We start from the raw sequence: 24,830 nt of genomic DNA on the forward strand, positions 1-24,830 counted from the left end.
CGTCCATGTTTCACTTCCATACATGACTACACTCCATACAAATACTTTCAGAAACGACTTCCGGACACTTAAATCTATACTCGATGTCAAGAAATTTCTCTTCTTCAGAAACGATTTCCTTGCCATTGCCAGTCTACATTTTATATCCTCTCTACTTCGACCATCATCAGTTATTTTACTCCCTAAATAGCAAAACTCCTTTACTACTTTAAGTGTCTCATTTCCTAATATAATCCCCTCAGCATCACCCGATTTAATTTGACTACATTCCATTATCCTCGTTTTGCTTTTGTTGATGTTCATCTTATATCCTCCTTTCAAGACACTGTCCATTCCGTTCAACTGCTCTTCCAAGTCCTTTGCTGTCTCTGACAGAATTACAATGTCATCGGCGAACCTCAAAGTTTTTACTTCTTCTCCATGAATTTTAATACCTACTCCGAATTTTTCTTTTGTTTCCTTTACTGCTTGCTCAATATACAGATTGAATAACATCGGGGAGAGGCTACAATCCTGTCTCACTCCTTTCCCAACCACTGCTTTCCTTTCATGCCCCTCAACTCTTATAACTGCCATCTGGTTTATGTACAAATTGTAAATAGCCTTTCGCTCCCTGTATTTTACCCCTGCTACCTTCAGAATTTGAAAGAGAGTATTCCAGTTAACGTTGTCAAAAGCTTTCTCTAAGTCTACAAATGCTAGAAACGTAGGTTTGCCTTTTCTTAATCTTTCTTCTAAGATGAGTCATAAGGTTAGTATTGCCTCACGTGTTCCAACATTTCTACGGAATCCAAACTGATCTTCCCCGAGGTCCGCTTCTACCAGTTTTTCCATTCGTCTGTAAAGAATTCGCGTTAGTATTTTGCAGCTGTGACTTATTAAACTGATGGTTCGGTAATTTTCACATCTGTCAACACCTGCTTTCTTTGGTATTGGAATTATTATATTCTTCATGAAGTCTGTGGGTATTTCGCCTGTCTCATACATCTTGGTCACCAGATGGTAAAGTTTTGTCATGACTGGCTCTCCCAAGGCCATCAGTAGTTCTAATGGAATGTTGTTTACTCCCGGGGCCTTGTTTCGACTCAGGTCTTTCAGTGCTCTGTCAAACTCTTCACGCAGTATCTTATCTCCCATTTCATCTTCATCTACATCCTCTTCCATTTCCATAATATTGTCCTCAAGTACATCGCCCTTGTATAAACCCTCTATATACTCCTTCCACCTTTCTGCCTTCCCTTCTTTGCTTAGTACTGGGTTGCCATCTGAGCGCTTGATATTCATACAAGTGGTGCTATTCTCTCCAAAGGTCCCTTTAATTTTCCTGTAGGCAGTATGTATCTTACCCCTAGTGAGACAAGCCTCTACATCCTTACATTTGTCCTCTAGCCATCCCTGTTTACCCATTTTGCACTTTCTGTCGATCTCATTTTTGAGACGTTTGTATTCCCTTTTGATTGCTTCGTTTACTGCATTTTTATATTTTCTCCTTTCATCAATTAAATTCAATATTTCTTCTGTTACCCAAGGATTTCTATTAGCCCTCGTCTTTTTACCTACTTGATCCTCTGCTGCCTTCACTACTTCATCCCTCAGAGCTACCCATTCTTCTTCTACTGTATTTCTTTCCCCCATTCCTGTAAATTGTTTCCTTATGCTCTCCCTGAAACTCTCTACAACCTCTGGTTCTTTCAGTTTATCCAGGTCCCATCTCCTTAAATTCCCACCTTTTTGCAGTTTCTTCAGTTTCAATCTGCAGTTCATAACCAATAGACTGTGGTCAGAATCCACATCTGCCCCTGGAAATGTCTTAAAATTTAAAACCTGGTTCCTAAATCTCTGTCTTACCATTATATAATCTATCTGATACCTATTAGTATCTCCAGGATTCTTCCAGGTATACAACCTTCTTTTATGATTCTTGAACCAAGTGTTGGCTATGATTAAGTTATGCTCTGTGCAAAATTCTACAAGGCGGCTTCCTCTTTCATTTCTTCCCCCCAACCCATATTCACCTACTATGTTTCCTTCTCTCCCTTTTCCTACTGACGAATTCCAGTCACCCATGACTATTAAATTTTCATCTCCCTTCACTACCTGAATAATTTCTTTTATCTCGTCATACATTTCATCAATTTCTTCATCATCTGCAGAGCTAGTTGGCATAGAAACTTGTACTACTGTAGTAGGCATGGGCTTTGTGTCTATCTTGGCCACAATAATGCGTTCACTATGCTGTTTGTAGTAGCTAACCCGCACTCCTATTTTTTTATTCATTATTAAACCTACTCCTGCATTACCCCTATTTGATTTTGTATTTATAACCCTGTAATCACCTGACCAAAAGTCTTGTTCCTCCTGCCACCGAACTTCACTAATTCCCACTATATCTAACTTTAACCTATCCATTTCCCTTTTTAAATTTTCTAACTTACCTGCCCGATTAAGGGATCTGACATTCCATGCTCCGATCCGTAGAATGCCAGTTTTCTTTCTCCTGATAACGACGTCCTCTTGAGTAGTCTCCGCCCGGAGATCCGAATGGGGGACTATTTTACCTCCGGAATATTTTACCCAAGAGGACGCCATCATCATTTAATCATACGGTAAAGCTGCATGTCCTTGGGAAAAATTACGGCTGTAGTTTCCCCTTGCTTTCAGCCGTTTGCAGTACCAGCACAGCAAGGTCGTTTTGGTTAATGTTATAAGGCCAGATCAGTCAATCATCCAGACTGTTGCCCCTGCAACTACTGAAAAGGCTGCTGCCCCTCTTCAGGAACCACATGTTTGTCTGGTCTCTCAACAGATACCCCTCCGTTGTGGTTGCACCTATGGTACGGCCATCTGTATCGCTGAGGCACGCAAGCCTCCCCACCAACGGCAAGGTCCATGGTTCATTTTATGTAGCAGCAATGAAAGAAGAGATCCTTATTTGTAAAGGTCTGTCTTGAGAACAAAAATTGTTGATAACACAATTACCAGTTTTAGACATTGCCATCTTCAGATCTGTTACAAATAGAAAAAAAGTCGAGTAAAAGGGGTGGGGGGCATAAAAACCATAGAGGGAGACGAAGAGATGAGTATAGTAAGCAGATTCAGAAGGATATACATTGTAGTAGTTATTCAGAGATGAAGGGGCTTGTACAGGATATAATAGCATGGAGAGCTACAATGAACCAGTCTTTAGACTGAAGATCACGACAGTAACAACATGCTGCTGTCAGTCTGTCTTTGGTCTCATTCTTGTTTAACTTCATAATTGGGACATGACATATTGTTAATTATCAGCCTAACCGGTTCCCCCTTACTGCGCAGTTTAATTTGCGAATGAAGCACTGGAATGGACGGATTCATCATTTTTAATATGCGTTTCTCTTTCTCATCTGAAAACAAAAAGCTGCTGTTTCCATTATTTTCCTTATTTCTGACTGAAATTTGGGCATACGGTTCCTCTTGGTTTCCATTATGTTATTTTCTGCAAGAAATTTTTCAGTTTTTTGTATGTAGTCATAATCGTAAATTACAACAGCCAAATTCCCTTTGTTGACCCTTGTAACATAGCCCTTTCCATTTCCAATTTGCAATTTAGACTTTTACTGCTTCTGTATGTTTTGCATTATTACATTCGTGATGACCTACTTTGTATACACATTTGTTAGTTTTTATGACTATGTCCATGTGTTTGAATTCTTTGAGTTTATGGCACAAGCAACTTTTTCTTTTGCAGTAGTATTTTTGATTATATGTGGGCCCAATTTTGGGTTATTACTAAAATGTAGATCATTATTTAAAGGATCAATTTCATTATCTGTCATTTTTATGTTCTGTCATTTTTTATGTTTGTGAGATAGGCTATCCTGTCCACAGATTTATGTTTGACTGCCTGCCTATTACTATTTCATTATACTTCATATGTAAATTAAAGGTTTTCTTGCTATGTCTCATTGTGATCTTTTTCTGTTCATTGCCCTCCATGTTATTAATGCCTTTAAAAACACATGGAAATTGTACTGGTAGCAGTAACTAACTGAAGTCTGAATACATCCGAATTACTGTCTTCCTTATTCATGTATGCTTCCCTGATCTTAGTCTTGATTGATTCAAAATCAGTTTTATGTTTCACACATACCGCTTCTGCAGAACGATTTTTAATCCTGGCATTAACATAGGCCTATTTGGGAATAATCTCCTCATCCAAACAGAATTTGTTAAACTACTTTTCATTATATCTTTCATAGTGCAAATTTTTATTTTAAGGGACAGGTCTATCTCATCCTTGGCCTGACTAGGCACAAATTTATTAATTGAAGACATGGAGTCCATAAATGAGTCTGTGCTCACTTTATCGCACTTTAATTGTTGAGTTCCGTCTTCATCGCAAAAATTGAACACTTCACAATTATCTGTTTTGGCCATTGGCAACTTCAGATCTGTTACAAACAGGAAAACAGTGGAGTAACTAACTAATTGTAAGTTCAATTAGCTGAAGCAAAATCAACAACACGCCTAGTGATCATGACATTTGTACAGGAATATGATGTCAGTTGTTTTCGCATAAGTCACGATTCTGATCAGAATGTTTTTCTTTTCTGATGAGAAAGAGAAACACAGATAAAAAATGATGAATCTGTCAATTCCAGTGCTTCATTCACAAATTAAATTACATAAGAAGGGGGAATCACCTAAGCCAATTATTAATGATGTGTCATGTTCCAATTATAAAGTTAATTGTGAAAGCAGCCAGCGTCTGAGAGCAGCATATACTTATAAAAAGACTTACTATATCAAAACTAATTATGACATTGTGAGGGACATTAAAGATGTACCAATCCCATCTGGAGTTACATTGGCTTCTTTTGACATTATTCACCTATATACCGAAGTCGCAGTAATCAATACACCGGAGATTATAAGAGAGAACTTGCTAACATACAAGAAGATTAGTGAATTGGTAGTTATAGAACTCTTGGAAATATTAGGAGTTGGGTTGTCATTTAATTACTTTAAATTTAACAATAAGATATTTTGTCAAACAGATGGGCTTGCAATGGGCAACAGTTTGTCGCGTACTTTAGTTGAGATCTTCATAAGTCAGCTAGAAAATAAGCTTTTTGAATAAAATTCTGACGTATGCAAAAGTATTGTCTATTACAGACATTATGTAGAGATCACACTGCTGTAGGAAGGTCCTGATCACTAGGGCTATTGTTGATTTTTTTTCAACTAATTGAACTTAGTTAGTTACTCCGTTGTTTGTCTGTTTGTAACAGATCTGAAGATAGCATTGGCTGAAACCAGTAATTGTGAAATTTTCAATTTTTGTAATGAAGATGGATCATTTACAAATAAAGTGCCATAATGTGATTGCAGACTCATTTACAGACTTTTATGTCTTTGGTTGATGAAAAAGAGATCGCAACTTTTTTTTCTGAGTTAGATGGCTTTTGTCAGAAAGGGTATAAGCTGCTAGTTAAAAACTTCACCAAAAAGAGTACCACTATATCAGTCGACCAAAAAGGAGACAAAATTAAAAGGAATGTAGAATGAATGTAGAATGTTAACTAAATCGAGAAATGAGGAAACAAGAAAAGTAATGTTTTGGAAATAACAGCCTCCAATCGTAACAGACAAAAAAAGAACAACTGAAGTCGATGTACGGAGCCTCCAATCGCAACAGACAAAAAAAGAACAACTGGAGTCGATGTACGGAGGGGGAGAAATGTTTAGAACAACATTGGGTGTCAATAAGTATGTCACATTTGTTTCTGCATTGAGTTTGTCAAAATTTCAAAGTCAGCAACCACCACGGCTGTAACCGAGTGATTCTGGCACCAATGCTGCAGTTGCCAGGTCCCGCTGCTAGCTTCTGTCATTGGGAGAGTGAATACAGTTTTTCATTGTGCAATAGCAGATGGATTTAGTCAACACTGCCATTAGAGTAGCAGATGATGGCAATGTTGATGACGAGTTGCTGCAATTCTGAACAAGGTCCGGAGAGATGTAAATGGCACCAAGTGTCACAAAGAACTGCCAGCTGCGTATCATAATGAGTATACCTATTTCCATATTTTTGTAAGTTGTACTAGTTCTAGTTTGAAGTTATGGGAAGGTTTTTTATAACTTTTTAAGGTCTTTTACTGAACGTTCTTAAGGGAATGGGGTTGTTAGTGGGCAGAATCTTCTAGTAACACAAAATTAGTGCAAAATATGATAATATAGCTTTGTGTTTCTTCAGTATTTACCAGAATAAGCCATTATCTGCAAATTATTCCAAGATGTTTCCATTGTGATGAGAGAGTAGGAGAAGAAATACAGAATCACAGAGCACTTTTACTCAATAATTAGAATAGTTGTGAAGATAGAATTATAGGAGTGTAACAACAAAACTGAAAACATATTTTATAGTTGATTTTAATTGACATTTAAAGTAAATAATGTGGGAAATGTGAAAACGCATTCAACTTTATAAAATCAGAATAAACTATTGATAAATTTTCTAAGTGTTGTATATCTTGATGCAAGGTTAAACAAACCAGCTCAGGGATATGGATACAAAATTGCTGCCACAAAAAGGTTTATGTGTAAGTATGTGAGCAAGACTGGAGAATATGTAAGACACGACACCCATGATTACAGACAAGAAAATAGTGACCTCTGATAGTCCAGAGCAACAGAAAAAGATGTGAGAGAAAATAGCAGCTTGCAGTCTTCCAAAGCAACAGAAAAATAGTGTGGTGGACAATGAACAGAAAAAGATCGCAATGAGACATAGGAAATGTAATGGAATAGTAGACAGAAAAGAAGGAAGTCAAAAACCAATTTATGGACAGGATAGTCAATCTCACGACAGATAATGAAATGGATCTATTGAATAAGGGCCTACAATTTAGTATTACACTAGAATTGGGCCCAGGCATAATCAAAAATACGATTACAGAAATAAAAATTGTTTGTGACAGCCAAGCTGAATAAATTAAAACAAGTGGACGTAGCAGCAAAAACTAACAAGTGTTTATCCAAAGGAGATCGCCATGAACATAACCACACAAACATATAGAAGCACGTAAAAGCCTAAATCATAAATTGGAAGTGGAAAGGGCTAGTGTTACAAAGGCTGACAAAGAGAATTCAGCTGTTGTAATTTATGGTTATGACTATATACAAAAAACTGAAAAATTTCACTTCGTTCACAAATTAAATTGCAAGAGAAGGGGGAACAAGTTATGCAGATTATTAACAATATGTCATGTCCCTATTATAAAATTAAATGAGAATGCAACCAAAGACAGACTGAGAGCAGCATGTTGTTGTTGTTGTTGTTGTGGTTCTCAGTCCAAATACTGGTTTGTTGCAGCTCTCCATGCTTCTGTATGCTGCTGGAGCCTTGTCATCTCTGAATAACTAGTGCAATCTATGTCCTTCTGAATCTGCTTACTATATTCATCTCCTCATCTCCCTCTATGATTTTTACCCCACACACTTACTTCCAATACTAAAGTGGTGATCCCTTGATGTTTCAGACTGCGTCTCATCGACTGATCCCTTCCTTTAGTCAAGCAGTGGCAACAAATTTCTTGTCTCCCAACTTCTAGTCAGTACCTCCTCATTAGTTATGTGATCTATCCATCTAATCTTCAGCATTCTTATGTAGCACCGCATTCCAAAAACTCCTATTCTTTTCTTGTCTAAACTGGTTATTATCCATGTGTCAGTTCCATACATGGCTACACTCCAGACAAATTACATTCAGAAAAGACTTCCTAACACTTAACTTTTATTCTTAACAAAAAAATTTCTCCTTTCAAGAAATGATTTTCTTGCCATCGCCATTCTACATATATCCTTTCTACTTCTGCCATCGTCAATTATTTTGCAACAGCAACATATACTTATAAAAAGACATACAGTGTTGAAAATAGTTATGAATGTGCAAGGGATATTAAAGATGTACCAGTCCTAGCTGGAGCTACATTGGCTTGTTTTGACATTGTTAACTTAAATACCAATGTCCCAGGAAGTGATACATTGGAGGTTATAAGAAAGAACTTGCTAGAAGTCAAGAAGATTAGTCAAGGGAAAAGAGTAGAACACCTGAAAATTTTAGAACTTTTATTGTCATTTAATTATTTTAAATTTAACAATGATATTTTTTATCAAGAGGATTACAATGGATACTGGTTTGTGAGGTACTTTAGTTGAGATCTATATGAACAAAATACTTAAGTTTGTGAAAAAATTGTGTATTACAAACGCTATGTAGACAAGAACTTCCGCCAGTACCTCATCTCCTACCTTCCAAACTTTACATAAGCTCTCCTGTGAACCTTGCAGAACTAGCACTCCTGAAAGAAAGGATATTGCGGAGACATGGCTTAGCCACAGTCTGGGGGATGTTTCCAGAATGAGATTTTCACTCTGCAGTGGAGTGTGTGCTGATATGAAACTTCCTGGCAGATTAAAACTGTGTGCCAGACCGAGACTCGAACTCGGGACCTTTGCGTTTCACGGGCAAGTGCTCAAGTGGTACAGCACTTGCCCGCGAAAGGCAAAGGTCCCCGAGTCCAAGTCTTGGTCGGGCACACAGTTTTAATCTGCCAGGAAGGAAGTTTCATATCAGCGCACACTCTGCTGCAGAGTGAAAATCTCATTCTGCTATGTAGACAATATCGTACTATTGTACAAAGTTGATGGTCACTAGTCCTGTTGGTGATTTTGCTTCAGCTAATTGAACTTAGTTAGTTACTTCACTGTTTTTCTGTTTGTAACAGATCTCAAGATGGCAGTGGCTGAAAGAGGTAATTGTGTTATGTACAATTTTTGTGATCAGTACGGACTGTTACAAATAAAGACCTTATCCATTGCTGCTACATAAAATAGTCAGGCTTTTCTTCTGTTAATGTGTAATATCATCATCATCATCATTTAAGACTGATTATTCCTTTCAGCGTTCAGTCTGGAGCATAGCCCCCTTATAAAATTCCTCCATGATCCCCTATTCAGTGCTAACATTGGTGCCTCTTCTGATGTTAAACCTATTACTTCAAAATCATTCTTAACCGAATCCAGGTACCTTCTCCTTGGTCTGCCCCGACTCCTCCTACCCTCTACTGCTGAACCCATGAGTCTCTTGGGTAACCTTGCTTCTCCCATGTGTGTAACATGACCCCACCATCTAAGCCTGTTCATCCTGACTGCTACATCTATAGAGTTCATTCCCAGTTTTTCTTTGATTTCCTCATTGTGGACACCCTCCTGCCATTGTTCCCATCTACTAGTGCCTGCAATCATCCTAGCTACTTTCATATCCGTAACCTCAACCTTGTTGATAAGGTAACCTGAATCTACCCAGCTTTCGCTCCCATACAACAAAGTTGGTCGAAAGATTGAACGGTGCACAGATAACTTAGTCTTGGTACTGACTTCCTTCTTGCAGAAGAGAGTAGATCGTAGCTGAGCGCTCACTGCATTAGCTTTGCTACACCTCGCTTCCCGTTCTTTCACTATGTTGCCATCCTGTGAGAATATGCATCCTAAGTACTTGAAACCGTCCACCTGTTCTAACTTTGTTCCTCCTATTTGGCACTCAATCCGTTTATATTTCTTTCCCACTTACATTACTTTTGTTTTGGAGATGCTAATCTTCATACCATAGGCCTTACATTTCTGATCTAGCTCTGAAATATTACTTTGCAAGCTTTCAATCGAATCTGCCATCACAACTAAGTCATCCGCATATGCAAGACTGCTTATTTTGTGTTCACATAACTTGATCTCACCCAGCCAGTCTATTGTTTTCAACATATGATCCATAAATAATATGAACAACAGTGGAGACAGTTTGCAGCCTTGTCTTACCCCTGAAACTACTCTGAACCATGAACTCAATTTACCGTCAACTCTAACTGCTGCCTGACTATCCATGTAAAGACCTTTAATTGCTTGCAAAAGTTTGCCTCCTATTCCATAATCTCGTAGAACAGACAATAACTTCCTCCTAGGAACCCGGTCATATGCCTTTTCTAGATCTATAAAGCATAGATACAGTTCCCTGTTCCACTCATAACACTTCTCCATTATTTGCCGTAAGCTAAAGATCTGGTCCTGACAACCTCTAAGAGGCCTAAACCCACACTGCTTTTCATCCAATTGGTCCTCAACTAATACTCGCACTTTCCTTTCAACAATACCTGAGAAGATTGTACCCACAACGCTGATTAAAGAGATACCTCTGTAGTTGTTACAATCTTTTCTGTTTCCATGTTTAAAGATTGGTGTGATTACTGCTTTTGTCCAGTCTGATGGAACCTGTCCCGACTCGCAGGCCATTTCAATTATCCTGTGTAGCCATTTAAGACCTGACATTCCACTGTATTTGATGAGTTCCGACTTAATTTGATCCACCCCAACTGCTTTATTGCACTGCAATCTATTGACCATTTTCTCCACTTCCTCAAATGTGATCCTATTTCCATCATCATTCTTATCCCATTCTACCTCGAAATCTGAAACATTGCTGATCGTATTTTCACCTACATTGAGCAACTCTTCAAAATATTCCCTCCATCTGCCCAAGGAATCCACAGGATTCACCAGCAGTTTTCCTGACGTGTCCAAAATACTTGTCATTTCCTTCTTACCTCCCTTTCGAAGACTGCTAATTACACTCCAGAATGGTTTTCGAGCAGCTTGACCCAAGGTCTCCAACCTGTTTCCAAAGTCTTCCCAAGATTTTTTTCTTGGATGCTGCAATTATCTGTTTGGCTTTGTTTCTTTCTTCAACATAACTTTCTCTGTCTACCTGAGTTCTAGTATGTAGCCATTTTTGATACGCCTTATTTTTCCTTTTACAGGCTGCCTTGACTGTGTCATTCCACCAAGCTGTTTGCTTCATCCTACTTTTACACACTACTGTTCCAAGACATTCTTTAGCCACTTCTAGTACTGTGTCCCTGTACCTTGTCCATTCCTTTTCCAATGACTGTAATTGACTACATTCAACTAACTGGTACCTTTTTGAGATCGCTGTTATGTACTTGTGCCTGAATTCCTTATCCTGAAGTTTCTCCACTCTTATCCTCCTACATATGAACCTGACCTCCTGCACTTTCGGCATCACAATACCAATTTCACTGCAGATTAAATAGTGATCAGTGTCATCAAAGAATCCCCTGAATACACGTGTGTCCCTCACAGCCTTCCTAAATTCCTGATCTGTTATTATATAGTCAATGACAGATCTGGTTCCCCTGCCTTCCCAAGTATACCGGTGAATGTTCTTATGTTTAAAAAAGGAGTTTGTGATTACTAAGCCCATACTGGCACAGAAATCCAAGAGTTGTTTCCCGTTCCTGTTGGCCTCCATATCCTCTCCAAATTTACCCATAACCTTTTCATACCCTTCTGTTCGATTTCCAATCCTGGCATTAAAATCACCCATGAGCAGAACACTGTACTTGTCCTTTACTCTAACAACTACATCACTGAGTGCCTCATAAAAACTATCCATCTTATCTTGATCTGCCCCTTCACACTGCGAATATACTGACACAATCCTAATTTTCTTGCTAGACACTGTCAAATCTATCCACATCAGTCGTTCGTTTACATACCTTACTGCAACTATGCTGGGTTCCATTTCTTTCCTGATGTAAAGCCCTACACCCCATTGTGCTATTCCTGCTTTGACTCCTGACAGGTAGACCTTGTATTCTCCCACTTCCTCTTCTTTCTCACCCCTTACCCGAATGTCACTAACAGCTAAAACGTCCAGCCCCATCTCACTTGCAGCCTCTGCCAGCTGTACCTTCTTCCCAGAGTAGCCCCCATTGATATTAATAGCTCCCCATCTCATTACCATTTGTTTGCCAAGTCGTATCTTAGGAGTCCCTGGTTTGTCAGTTAGAGGTGGGACTCCGTCACCTCCAAAGGTCCGAGGCATTTTGCTCTGATTGTCGCCAGCATCATATTTAAAGTATCGGGGAAGCAGGTTGCTAGCCTTACTTGCCCCGAGTCCCATTGAGTTTTACCCCTAACTGTTGAGGGACTAACCGGTGGATTTGGTAGTCTTTGCCGTATGAGCACAAAGGTGACCACGACTCAGAATATGTCCGAGATGCCCAGCCTTATTCCAAAGTAAGTGGTATCCCGACTGTCGGGACCACTTACTTGGCCACTCATACGTTGCCCGTGGTTCATGAACTAGGACATGACTACAGGAACCCACACCATGAACCATGAATGTGTAATATATTATGATAAAATTGGTGTTACATGTCTCCCAATCGAGCTAATTAAGGGTTTGATAACTTTCTCCAATCAATCTAGAAAAACCATCAACAATAAAAAAGGAAGGAGCATTGTCTAAGCGGTGTTAGGCCGCATTAGTTGCTCAACTCACACCGATAAAAATTCCTAAGAATTGAATCCTTGTGGAAGAGAAAATTAAATATTTAAATAATAGCCCACTAAAACAGATCATAGTTAAATTAGACATTACCTGTGATTGTGCCAGTTACTGTCAACAATTTGTGGCACTACACTATTACACACTAGGATTAAGTTTAATAAGAGCACACAGACAGTTTTGTCTCTACTGGTGACGTTGGTCATTGTGATGTTGAATTTATTCTTGATCAGCTTGAGGGAAACAGCAAGCAGCACACTAGTGACAAAGGAGGCCATAAAGTCTTTGCTATGACAGCAGCCATTGAATGGAATATACAGAGTTCTTAATGTAGTGCTGACATTTACTGACATTGGTGCTTAATATTGCCATTAGATTTTTGGCCATCTGGCACATAGGTTCACCTATGTTGCTTACAGTATACCATAGTTATCTTCTTTATCCAGTATACTTACTGCTTGGATTTACTGAACAATAGTTTTTTACTTTATCTGTATTTCTCAAAAGGTAATTCTGTAAAAACAACAGCAAATATATCTTGTGGTATACCATCATTGAAATTGTCGTAGCGGCCCCGTATCAGTTAGAGAGCCCACACAACAGACAAGCAAGATGGGCTGCCGACTTCCCTTCAAGAGCTCAGATTGAAACATCGCCAGTGGATGTAAACAATAACAGGCTTTCCGAATAAATACGGAACTACAAGCCAGAATACATGTGACAGTGTTCCACCAGTTGGAACTCATGTGACTCATGTAGCACTTCACCGACTTTGTATTATAAGCACACCCGAACAGTTAGACCGCCAGTGTTTACCTGCCATGAGGACAGCTCTGGCTAGTACTTTTGCCAGCTCTAGCATAGTATACACTTGCCATAGCATTCAGTAGCAAGTGGTGTCTTGTAATTGGTAGAGTAGATTTTGGTCTTTATTTTCTTTCATTGTCTTTTATTCTTATCTGGTTTTGCCACCACAAGAATTGTTTTTTTTTTTTCCTCTTGATCTCGCATTTGAAAATTAGTGCATGCCAAGAAGGCGTTTTTTTAAAATTATAATAAAGTGTGTTCAGAGTTGACTGTCTGTTCTTTCCTGCCAATCGCAGGACACTATGTCTTGTCCTGACATAGGTGGGAGAGGGGAAAAAAAAGGATTACTGGTCAGTGTGCGCTCCCAAGCAGTACAGAGCAGAAGACAGAAGGACAATTCACAGTGAAGGCATTTGATTGTTTTCTTCTATCTGAGCCAACACTGGTACAGGCATTTACTAGAAATGCAGATGGTGAGACTCAGTAGGGAACTCATTGTGGAGACTCTTGGACAAACAGGGTTTTGTAGTAGTTGTTTATTCGAGACAGGACTAACTAATACACTGGAAGCTAGTTCTAGGGTTAGAAAAAGCGTGAATAACACTGTTACTACAGAAGCCAGTGCAGAAGTCCCAGGAGTGGATGCTAACCTCAGTAGCAAACACTAGGAGCATCTTAAGGCAACAACTTAGTTGCAAAACAAAACATACTGAATGTGACACTGTTCACTGAGGCACTCCAAGAGAGAGAACAGACTTACGTGGAGCTGGACTGAGGCTGGAGTCGACGGATGCGGATTCGGCGCCCAGATCATCTGACTGAGAACTGCCAAAATGCGGAATCTAGGGGTTTTAAAAAGTCACGAGGGGGCACTGTTTTTCCCACTTAAACCCACCTAGCCAATCCCGTAGGTCTCTTGCAGGTGCCTGCCAATCACGGTTTAGTTAGGTTCCCTCTACTGCTCCTAAGGCGGGGATGTTAATGCAGTTGCACTAACTAAGTCTGTATTTGGTATCAACATTGTTCAGCTGAAAGCTAAACGGAACTGCTCTGCCAAATAAGGCTTGCTACATTATTGCTATACGTCATTTAGTCCCGCCCCTTGGGCTCCCTGGAGTAGGGAGTGCTAGGTCAACAGCTTTTGGTGTTTTTGCTCTCTTTCTAACCCTTGTGAGCCTACTGACGTTGCTGTTCTCAGGGCTGGTATCAAGCTGGCTTTATATGCTACAAAGTGCCTGCTGGTTACAAAATTCTATGGTGGCAACCTACCACAGTGTCTAGATGAGATATGAAGTAACATGTTAATTCCTTGAAGAGGAACTAACGCCCTGGGACCACGTCTGGGGGTGTCTGCATTTTCACAAGGCTCTCCCCTTGTGGTTTACTTCATGTAACAATATCTCTCCCAGTTTCGTCTGCTCTCAGCATTGCTTCTGCTTCCGCACCTTGGAACGCCTGCCCTCCTTTCTCACAGCTTCAAGATAACACTACAGTAGCAAGGAATAATCAGTATATTACAACTACAGTTATTGGTGATGAGGATAAAACTTTCATTTTCGAATGAAATGGCCTACTCAGAGGAACTTCTTCAGTCCTTGGTGGAAACTCTACAGCAGATTCAGGCAGCGTTCACAAGGTCAGAACTTTGCCGTCACTCCTCCGCATTGCAAGAGGTAGCTCATAGAGTTGATTCCATCGCAGGTAAATTGAACACTTTGAATGTGGCCCCGACGTTTCCAGTTTTCGATAGGTCAACATTTACTGGCACATGGGATTCATGGTGAAAATTGAGGGTCTTTGGGCTGTTACAGGACCAGTTCCTTGACACCTGTCTGCCGATCATTCATATGTTTGAACAGTCTTACCGGCTGCAATTGCCACATCTTGATCCGGCTGTTTTTGCAGCTCGCCAGTTGCGTAGCACTGAGTGGGAGTCTCTTCGATCCATTGGTCCATCCCGAGACAGAAAGTCTTTCACCAGGTTTCCATCCTGTCCGGACTGTTTCCGGAATCACCAGCAGTCGGAGTGCCCCTACTGGCGAGCAAGGTGCATGAGTTGCAGCTGAGTGGGCCATATTGCCGTGGTGTGTCAGGCTTCGCAGAAACATCACGTAGATGCCATGCTTCCTGGGTACACACAGACTGTCACGAATTGTCACTTCAGGACCTGGAAGCCTTGCATTCCATTGACAGCCAAGTATTCTCCATCATTTCCCAGTCAGGAGCCCGTTTTCTTATTACCTTGGAGGTCGCGCATATTCCGGTGGTCTTCCAAATTGACACGGCATCATCCATTTCTATTGTGGATGGCGCCACATACCAACTCTTGGGCTCGCTGGCTTTATCCCCGTACACTCATGCCTTGTGCAGTTTCAGTAATCACCCTATATCATTCGACGGCGTTTTTTTCCACACCAACCTCTTACAACGGTTGTTCCTTCACCGCTCATTTTTTGGTGGGCAGATCCTCTGGTACTACTAACCTTCTGGGTGTGGACATTTTTGATCGTCTGGGTTTGTCAGTGCAGGATGCGGTACAGGTGGTTTTGATCCCCTCATTGAATATCCTCCTTGCCCTGTTGCTCAACAAATACGAAATGTTGTTCTCATCCTCCATATCAGCAGTTGAGCTGCTTCCCACTGCTGTCCCTCTTTTTTTTTTTGAGGCCCACCAGTTCCCTTTGCTCTCTGAGACAGTATCCAGGTGGAACTTCGCCTCTTACAAGATGAAGGCATCCTTTCTCCCGCTGCCCACAGTTGCTGGGCGACACCTATCATGATAGTCGAGAAGCCGAATGGTGCTTTACGCATCTGTGGTGATTTTAAGGTCATGGTCAATTCTTGGTTCGTCATCGATGCATATCCTGCCCCATCGATGGATGAAATACTCACGTGTATTGCGGTCTCAAGCATTTTCACCAAAATTGATTTGTGTGATGCTTATTACCAGCTGCCATTGGACAAGGACTCTCAGCAGATCCTAGTCATCAATGCCCCGTGTGGCCTTTTCCGGGGCAACCGCCTTCCTTTTGGCATTGCCAGCAACCCTGCCATTTTCCAATGTTATTTGGAACGCCTCACAAGCCAGGTGCCTGGATAAGCTGTTTCAGGTATTTTCTGAGGCTAACCTGTGTTGCCGAAAAGGAAAGTGTGACTTTTTTTGCATGAGAGGACAGTTATCTTGGGTTCGCGATTGATGCCCGCAGCCTGCATTCGAGGTGATACAAAACCTGCCTCCTCCCTCCAGCGTGAAGCAACTACAATCAGTCCTTGGTCAAATCAAATATTATCGGTGTTGTATACTCCACGCTGCTGAGATTTTGGAGCCCCTGACGGGGATATTGCGCAAGGGTGCATGTTGGGTTTGGGACACGACATGTGAAAAGGCTTTCACATGTTCAAGTCAGCTCTCTCCCACCCTCTTTGTCTGGCCACTTACGATCCTTCCCTGCCCCTCATTGCCACCGCCGATGCATTTTACTATGGCTTGGGTGCTGTCCTCTCACAAGTGGTCGATGGTGTTGAGAGGCCGGTGGCTTTCGCATCCAAAAAATTAACTGACGCTCAACCCAAATATAGTCAAATTGAAAAGTAAGCTTTGGCGCTAGTTTTCGCTCTGACAAAACTCTATGACTTCGTGTATGGATGTCATTTCTCTCTGCAGACTGATCACAAACCTTTGGTGTCTTTGTTTCACCCAGGTGTCACAGTGCCCACCCAGACGGCGCGCCGCCTTCAGCGTAGGGCACTCTTCCTAGCTATGTTTGACTTTGATATTGCCTATCGCACTTCTGAACGGCAAGCAAATGCTAATTTTCTGTCCCGGCTGCCTGCCTGGGCAGACCGTGAGTTTGACGCCTCCCCCATAGTTTGTTTCTTTGTGGAGCCAGACGTGGATGCAGCTCTGGACGCTCTTCTGTTGGATGCCAATGTGGTCTGGCAGGCCACCACTCAGGATCAGACACTGCAAGCTCTCCACCATCAAATCCCTGCAGATTGGCTGACCAGCTGCCGTAGTCTCTGCGATGCAGAGGTCCAGCATTTTTGGGATCATTGGCACAGTCTCTTTTTTCGCAGTGACATCACCCTTTTGCATAGTGATTCAGAGTTCCCCAGGTGGTCATACTGCATGCATTGCACCGCTGTATCCTCGACCTCCTCCACGCTGGCCATTGGAGCATTGTCCTCACCATACAGTTGGATCACCGATACCTTTATTGGTGCGGTTTGGATAAAGACATTGCCTCACTCGAGTCAGCCTGCACCATGTGCCAAACGTGTGAGGCAGCACACCCACACGAGGAGTATTTTTCATGGTCAGATGTAGTTGCTTCATGGGAACATCTCCATTTGGATTTCACGGGGCCGTTTCATAATTCCCAGTGGCTCAACTTCGGGCCAGGATACCTTTATGTCTCCCGCATGGTGAACATCACTTCTGCTGAGACTAGCAAAATTCGACTCTGGGTTGGAATACCCTTATGTTTTCCGCTTGATGAACACCACTTCTCCTGAGACTATCAAAATTCTCCGGTGCCTCTTAGCTGTTGAGGGACTCCCCAAAATGATCATTATGGATAATGGTCCACAGATTACTTCGACCACGTTTAAGCAATTCTCTGCTGCCAATGGAATTTCCCTTGTCCATACCGCCCCATTTCACCCTGTGTCAAACAGCTGGACAGAACGTTTTGTGCAGATGTTTAAGACCCAGCTCAATAAGCTACTGCGCCATCACCCGCTGGAGGGCGCCAAGCTTATTTTTTTGTCTACATACTGCGCCGCCCCTCCTGCCAGTGAAAGTCCAGTCTAGATACTTCACGGTCGATCATTCCGATCTCCCTTATCTGTCCTTCTTCCTGAGGCTTCTCACCCTCCCGCCCGCACTCCAGCACACTCCTTCCGCATAGGGCAGGTGGTCTGGGCGAGGATCTTCTCTCATCCATGGACACGCTGGGCACCTGCAGTCATCACCAAGCTCTACAGCTGGGCAATGATGTCTGTCTGGTGGGCTGACAGTTCAGTTGCCTGTCAGCACCTCAACCAGCTCCGCTCCCGTCTGGTGGACAACGACACCCTGGGCGAGCTGCCAGTGCCTGTCACTGGCTGCTCTGTGACAGAAGCAGCTGCCGCTGCTGTGTCACAGCCTCTGGCTCATGCCGGCCATGAACTCATGGACGTCAACCAGGATGCTCCTACTCCTATGGACGATTGTGGTGCTGTGCATTCTTTTTTGCAGGGGGAGAAATGTCGAAGCGGCCCCTTATCAGTTACAGGGCCCGCACAACAGACAAGCAAGATGGGCTGCCGACCTCCCTTCAAGAGCTCAGATCGAAACATCGCCAGTGGATGTAAACAATAACAGGCTTTCCGAATAAACATGGAACTACTAAAACCTGTGACAGTGTTCCAGCAACTGGAACTCGTGTTGCATTCCGCCAACTTGGCGGTATAAGCACGCCCGGGCAGTCAGACCGGCATTGTTTATCTATCGCTAGGACAGCTCCGGCCAGTATTTACACCAGCTGTAGCACAGTATACACTCACTGTAGCATTCAGTAGCATGTTGGTTTAAAAGGGGGAATGGGACCAAACTGCTTGGTCATTGGTCCCTAGCATGTTGTATATTGTAATTGGTAGAGTAGATTTTGGTCTTTATTTTCTTTCATTGTCTTGTATTCGTATCTGGTTTTGCCGCCACAAGAATTGTGGGGTTATCTTATTGTTCTTGCATTTGAAAATTATTGCATGCCAAGAAAGCTTTTTTTTTTTTTTTTTTTTTTTTTTTTTTTTTTTTTTTTTAATAATGATAATAAAGTTTGATCAAACTCGACTGTTGTTTCTTTCCTGCTGACCGCAGGACACTACAGAAATATTAATTTAGTCCTTACTTTATTTTCTTGATGATGATGCCTTTGGTTATTTTGGCCTTATGATCTGTCTGCACTGGTGTTGCAGTTAAACATTCTTACACCACATTTCTAATCTTTACCAGATAATATATGAAGTTCACTTTGAATTAATAACATTTAAATTGACTTGTGCAGTACACATGAATCAAATTGCATCAAGATCAACCACAGAATGACTCTCAAGACATTTCTTTTGTTTCTCACAGTGTAATTGTCTATTGTTCAGGTACAGTTTGGTGCACGAAAAACTGGCACCGACTTGTAGACTGCTGATTGTCGCCCTCCAATTGTCATCTGTGTAGACCTTTGCAGTAGCTTATTTATCTAATAATTACATGTTCATCTATTTGTTGTTGAATCTACTGATGGTGGATAACAATTTGTGCGTAATTTGCAAGCAGTGTATATTTGATACAAGTTTTAGGTGTTCCACCATGTATATATAATCTTATGAATTCGGCGCATCTCCAAAGCAGGGAGGTGATCCATGGAACTTCTATATTTGTGTCCAAGTAGGCATTTCCCCTCATGAGGTTTCTATGATTGCTGTCCTCATCCCTCGACATGTGTAAATAAAAATAACAACTCCACAAAATATCTGTACTTTTACATCTGATGCCTTATTTTCCAACTTTTTAGGTTTTAAATAACATTCATCTATGAGCACACATAAGGATGCATTTCTCTAGAAAGGAGTGAAGTGGATCACCACATATCCTGCCACTTAAACAAACAATCTCATTGTAAATACATGTACTTGCTCTACTTCCTGTTTTTTTTTTAACCGTTAAATAGCTTTCTTGAATTAGGGATGGGCTCTTTTGATACATTTCTATAAACATTAAGAAGTTAATTACGTATGTCTTATAGGGAGAGTAATGTGATCCCCTTTTGTACATATCATTATTTTTATCTTCTACTATAGTTGAAGGAATGTGCCTTTACATTTATGAATTGTATTTCATTATCATGACAGTTAGTTGTCACTGATACTGACAGATGGCTCAGTCTTTTCTTGAACTTTTTGTTCAGTTAAATCATTTATATATTCTTGCAAGGTTGCAAAAGTGAAAGCTGTTTAATCTGAATCTTTACCTCATTTTAAAATATTTAATCTTATGCCAGTGTCTGAAATTTGTTTTAAATCTGTATACACGTCATTAAACTCTTCATTTATCTCATTTCTAACTATGTAAGATTGTAATTTGCCTTTTAAATTTAGTATCATGGATTAAACCATGGAAAATCCTGAATGCAATAATGACAATATTACGTATAGGATAGATTGCTACTCACCACAAAGTGGAGATGCTGAGTTGTAGACAGCCACAACAAAAAGACTGCTAAACAAGTAAGAAGTAAGCTCTCAGCCAAATGACTTTCTTCTGAATTAGACCACACACACACATACACACACACATTCACACAAATACAACTCACACACACATAACCACTGTCTCTGGCTGTCAAGGCCAGACTCTGGCTTTTACACAAATAAGTACTGGAAGACAAGATCAAAGCTGCTATTATTGATTGATCCAGTGAACTGTGTACACATAGGGAACTCTGTAACAGCAAAAGAAGTTTGGGACAAGTTACAGAATGCATTTTAAGATGATGGCCATACGAGAAAGGTCAGATTGCTCCATGAACTCAGAACTACTCGACTCCTAGAACTTGGACGATTATGTCAACAAGATAATATCCACATTGAATTGATTAAGGAACATTGGGTTTGAGATTGCCGATGAAAGGGTAGACAAGTTATTTCTAGCAGGACTGCCTGAAAAATATGCACCCATGAGTGTGATGTTAGAAAGCTCAGGCATAATGATTATGTGAGACAGTGTAAAAGTGAAAATCCTTCAGAACATGGAAAGTACATTAGTGTGCAGAATGAGATTTTCACTCTGCAGTGGAGTGTGCGCTGATATGAAACTTCCTGGTAGATTAAAATTGTGTGCCGGACCGAGTACACAAACTTGGCACAAATGGAACTGCACAAAGTGTCATGTTGAATGGACCTATTTTTTTCCGTGGTTGTTGAGTGAATTTCAGTCTTGATGCTGGCACAGGGAGTGCCGGAAGTGGATGGTTTAGTGTGCCATACTTCAGAGAAGGAAACAGCTACAGCATTTTATTCTAAGAAGAGAAAGAAGAAACCAGGCATGTGCCACAACTGCCAGAAGATGGGTCACATGACACCCCAGTGCCACTATAGGTCAATTACAAGAAAAAAAGATATGATGCAAATTGTCCAGAGAGAGAACTGCTGATTAAGGCAAGTCAGTCTCCATTTATCACTCTTTGGGACTAATGAGTAATAAAGAACCAGAATTTATATTAGGTTCAGGAGCATCAGTGCATATTATTAGAGACATAACAGCTCTTTGTGATGTCAGTAATGAAATACATATCGGTTTATTCACAGTGTATGGTTCCAAGTAACGGTGTTAGCTTGCTGGGAAAGTTGATCTTAAGATAGTTGTGAATGGAGAACAAGAAAATATTACAGCACATGATGTTTACTATGTAAAAGATGTTGCAACTAACTTTTTATCTGGAAATGAAATAGTCAAGAAGGGAAACAGAGTAACCATTGATATAAATGGAGCAAAAATAGTTAACCAGTGGAGGCAAATGAAAGGGGAATTTTGAAGTTAGATTCTGCTAAAGATGTAGGTGAAATTGTAAACCATTCTGTAAACTCTACAAAAGGTATCTTATGCCATAAAAGACTTGGGCACCTAAATAGAAAGGGCAATTGATTATTAAAGGATATGGTGACAGGAATGGAAGATTGCTGTAAATGTAAAGAAATCACAGCCATGTTTATTTTTTAAGTTCTAAAGATCAAGTGAGTGATATTTTTGAGACCTTTCATAATGTGGATAGAAAAAGAAATGGGGAAGAAGATTAAAATTATCAGATCTGGTAATGGGACAGAGTATACCAGCCAAAAATTCAAGGAACATTTGAAAGAATTAGAAATTAAACACCAAACCATCATTAGATCTAGTCCAGCCCAGAATGGAGTTGCAGAGAGAACAAATAGGGGTATTATTTTTTGGAAATGAGGCTAGTACAGACCCTGAAACAGTTGGGAGGAAATGGGACCTAAGAAATATATTTATGTAGGCTTGAAAGGAGGATATAAGATGAACATCAACAAAAGTAAAACGGGGATAATGGAATGTAGTCAAATTAAGTCGGGTGATGCTGAGGGAATTAGGTTAGGTAATGAGACACTTAAAGTAGTAAAGGAGTTTTGCTATTTGGGGAGCAAAATAACTGATGATGGTCGAAGTAGAGAGGATATAAAATGTAGTCTGGCAATGGCAAGGAAAGTGTTTCTGAAGAAGAGAAATTTGTTAACATCGAGTGTAAATTTAAGTGTCAGGAAGTCGTTTCTGAAAGTATTTGTATGGAGTGTAGCCATGTATGGAAGTGAAACATGGACAATAAATAGTTTGGACAAGAAGATAATAGAAGCTTTCGAAATGTGATGCTACAGAAGAATGTTGAAGATTATGTGGGTAGATCACATAACTAATGAGGAGGTATTGAATAGGATTGGGGAGAAGAGAAGTTTGTGGCACAACTTGACTAGAAGAAGGTATCGGTTGGTAGGACATGTCCTGAGGCATCAAGGGATCACAAATTTAGCATTGGAGGGTAGCGTGGAGGGTAAAAATCGTAGAGGGAGACCAAGAGATGAATACACTAAGCAGATTCAGAAGGATGTAGGTTGCAGTAGGTACTGGGAGATGAAGGAGCTTGCACAGGATAGATTAACATGGAGAGCTGCATCAAACCAGTCTCAGGACTTCTCCATGGATTTTAATACCTACTCAGAATTTTTCTTTTGTTTCCTTCACTGCTTGCTCAATATATAGATTGAATAACATCGGGCAGAGGCTACAACCCTGTCTCACTCCTTTCCCAACCACTGCTTTCCTTTCATGCCCCCCCCCCCCCCCCTCCGACTCTTATAACTGCCATCTGGTTTCTATACAAATTGTAAATAGCCTTTCGCTCCCTGTATTTTACCCCTGCCGCCTTCAGAATTTGAAAGATAGTACTCCAGTCAACATTGTCAAAAGCTTTCTCTAAGTCTACAAATGCTAGAAATGTAGGTTTGCATTTCCTTCATCTATTTTGTAAGATAAGTCATAGCGTCAGTATTGCCTCACGTGTTCCAACATTGCTACAGAATCCAAACTGACCTTCCTCGAGGTCGGCTTCTAGTAGTTTTTCCATTCGTCTGTAAAGAATTCGCGTTAGTATTTTGCAGCCATGATTTATTAAACTGATCGTTCAGTAATTTTCACATCCGTCAACACCTGCTTTCTTTGGGATTGGAATTATTATATTCTTCTTGAAGTCTGAGGGAATTTCGCATGTCTCATACATCTTGCCCACCAGATGGTAAGAGTTTTGTCAGGACTGGCTCTCCCAAGGCTGTCAGTAGTTCTAATGGAATGTTGTCTACTCCCGGGGCCTTGGTTTGACTCGGGTCTTTCAGTGCTCTGTCAAACTCTTCACGCAGTATCGTATCTCCCATTTCATGTTCATCTACATCCTCTTCCATTTCCCTAATATTGTCCTCAAGTACATCGCCATTGTATAGACCCTCTATGTACTCCTTCCACCTTTCTGCTTTCCCTTCTTTGCTTAAAACTGGGTTTCCATCTGAGCTCTTGATATTCATACAAGTGGTTCTCTTTTCTCCAAAGGTCTCTCTAATTTTCCTGTAGGCAGTATCTACCTTACCCCTAGTGAGATAAGCCTCTACATCCTTGCATTTGTCCTCTAGCTATCCCTGCTTAGCCATTTTTCACTTCCTGTCAATCTCATTTTTGAGACATTTGTATTCGTTTTTGCCTGCTCCATTTACTGCATTTTTATATTTTCTCCTTTCATCAATTAAATTCAATACCTCTCCTATTACACAAGAATTTCTACTAGCCCTCATCTTTTTACCTATTTTATCCTCTGCTGCCTTCACTATTTCATCCCTCAAAGCTACCCATTCTTCTTTTACTGTATTTATTTCCCCCATTCCTGTCAATTGTTCCCTTATGCTCTCCCTGAAACTCTGTACAACCTGTGGTTCTTTCAGTTTATCCAGGTCCCATCTCCTTAAATTCCCATTGTTTTGTAGTTTCTTCAGTTTTAATCTAAAGTCCATAACTAATAGATTGTGGTCAGAGTCCACATCTGCCCCTGGAAATGTCTTGCAATTTAAAACCTAGTTCCTAAATCTCTGTCTTACCATTATATAATCTATCTGAAACCTGTCAGTATCTGCAGGCTTCTTCCATGTATACAACCTTGTTTTATGATTCTTGAACCAAGTGTTAGCTATGATTAAGTTGTGCTCTGTGCAAAATTCTACCAGGAGGCTTCCTCTTTCATTTCTTACCCCCAATCCATATTCACCTACTACTTTTCCTTCTCTCCCTTTTCCTACTGCCGAATTCCAGTCACCCATGACTATTAAATTTTCATCTCCCTTCACTACCTGAATAATTTCTTTTATCTCATCATAACATTTCTTCAATTTCTTTGTCATCTGTAGAGCTAGTTGGCATATAAACTTTTACTACTGTGGTACTCGTGGACTTCGTATATATCTTGGCCACAATAATGCATTCACTATGCTGTTTGTCGTAGTTTACCTGCATTCCTATTTTCCTATTCATTAT

General features: G+C 40.6%; 1 protein-coding gene across 1 annotated transcript in view; it reads left to right on the forward strand.

Moving 5' to 3' along the window:
- Positions 1–24,830, forward strand: part of LOC124606815 (WD repeat-containing protein 19) — a 303,209-nt gene that overhangs the window by 112,019 nt on the left and 166,360 nt on the right. The gene's annotated exons all lie outside the window — the stretch shown is intronic.

Source organism: Schistocerca americana, chromosome 3 (genome assembly GCF_021461395.2).
Source record: "Schistocerca americana isolate TAMUIC-IGC-003095 chromosome 3, iqSchAmer2.1, whole genome shotgun sequence".
Classification (NCBI taxonomy): domain Eukaryota; kingdom Metazoa; phylum Arthropoda; class Insecta; order Orthoptera; family Acrididae; genus Schistocerca; species Schistocerca americana.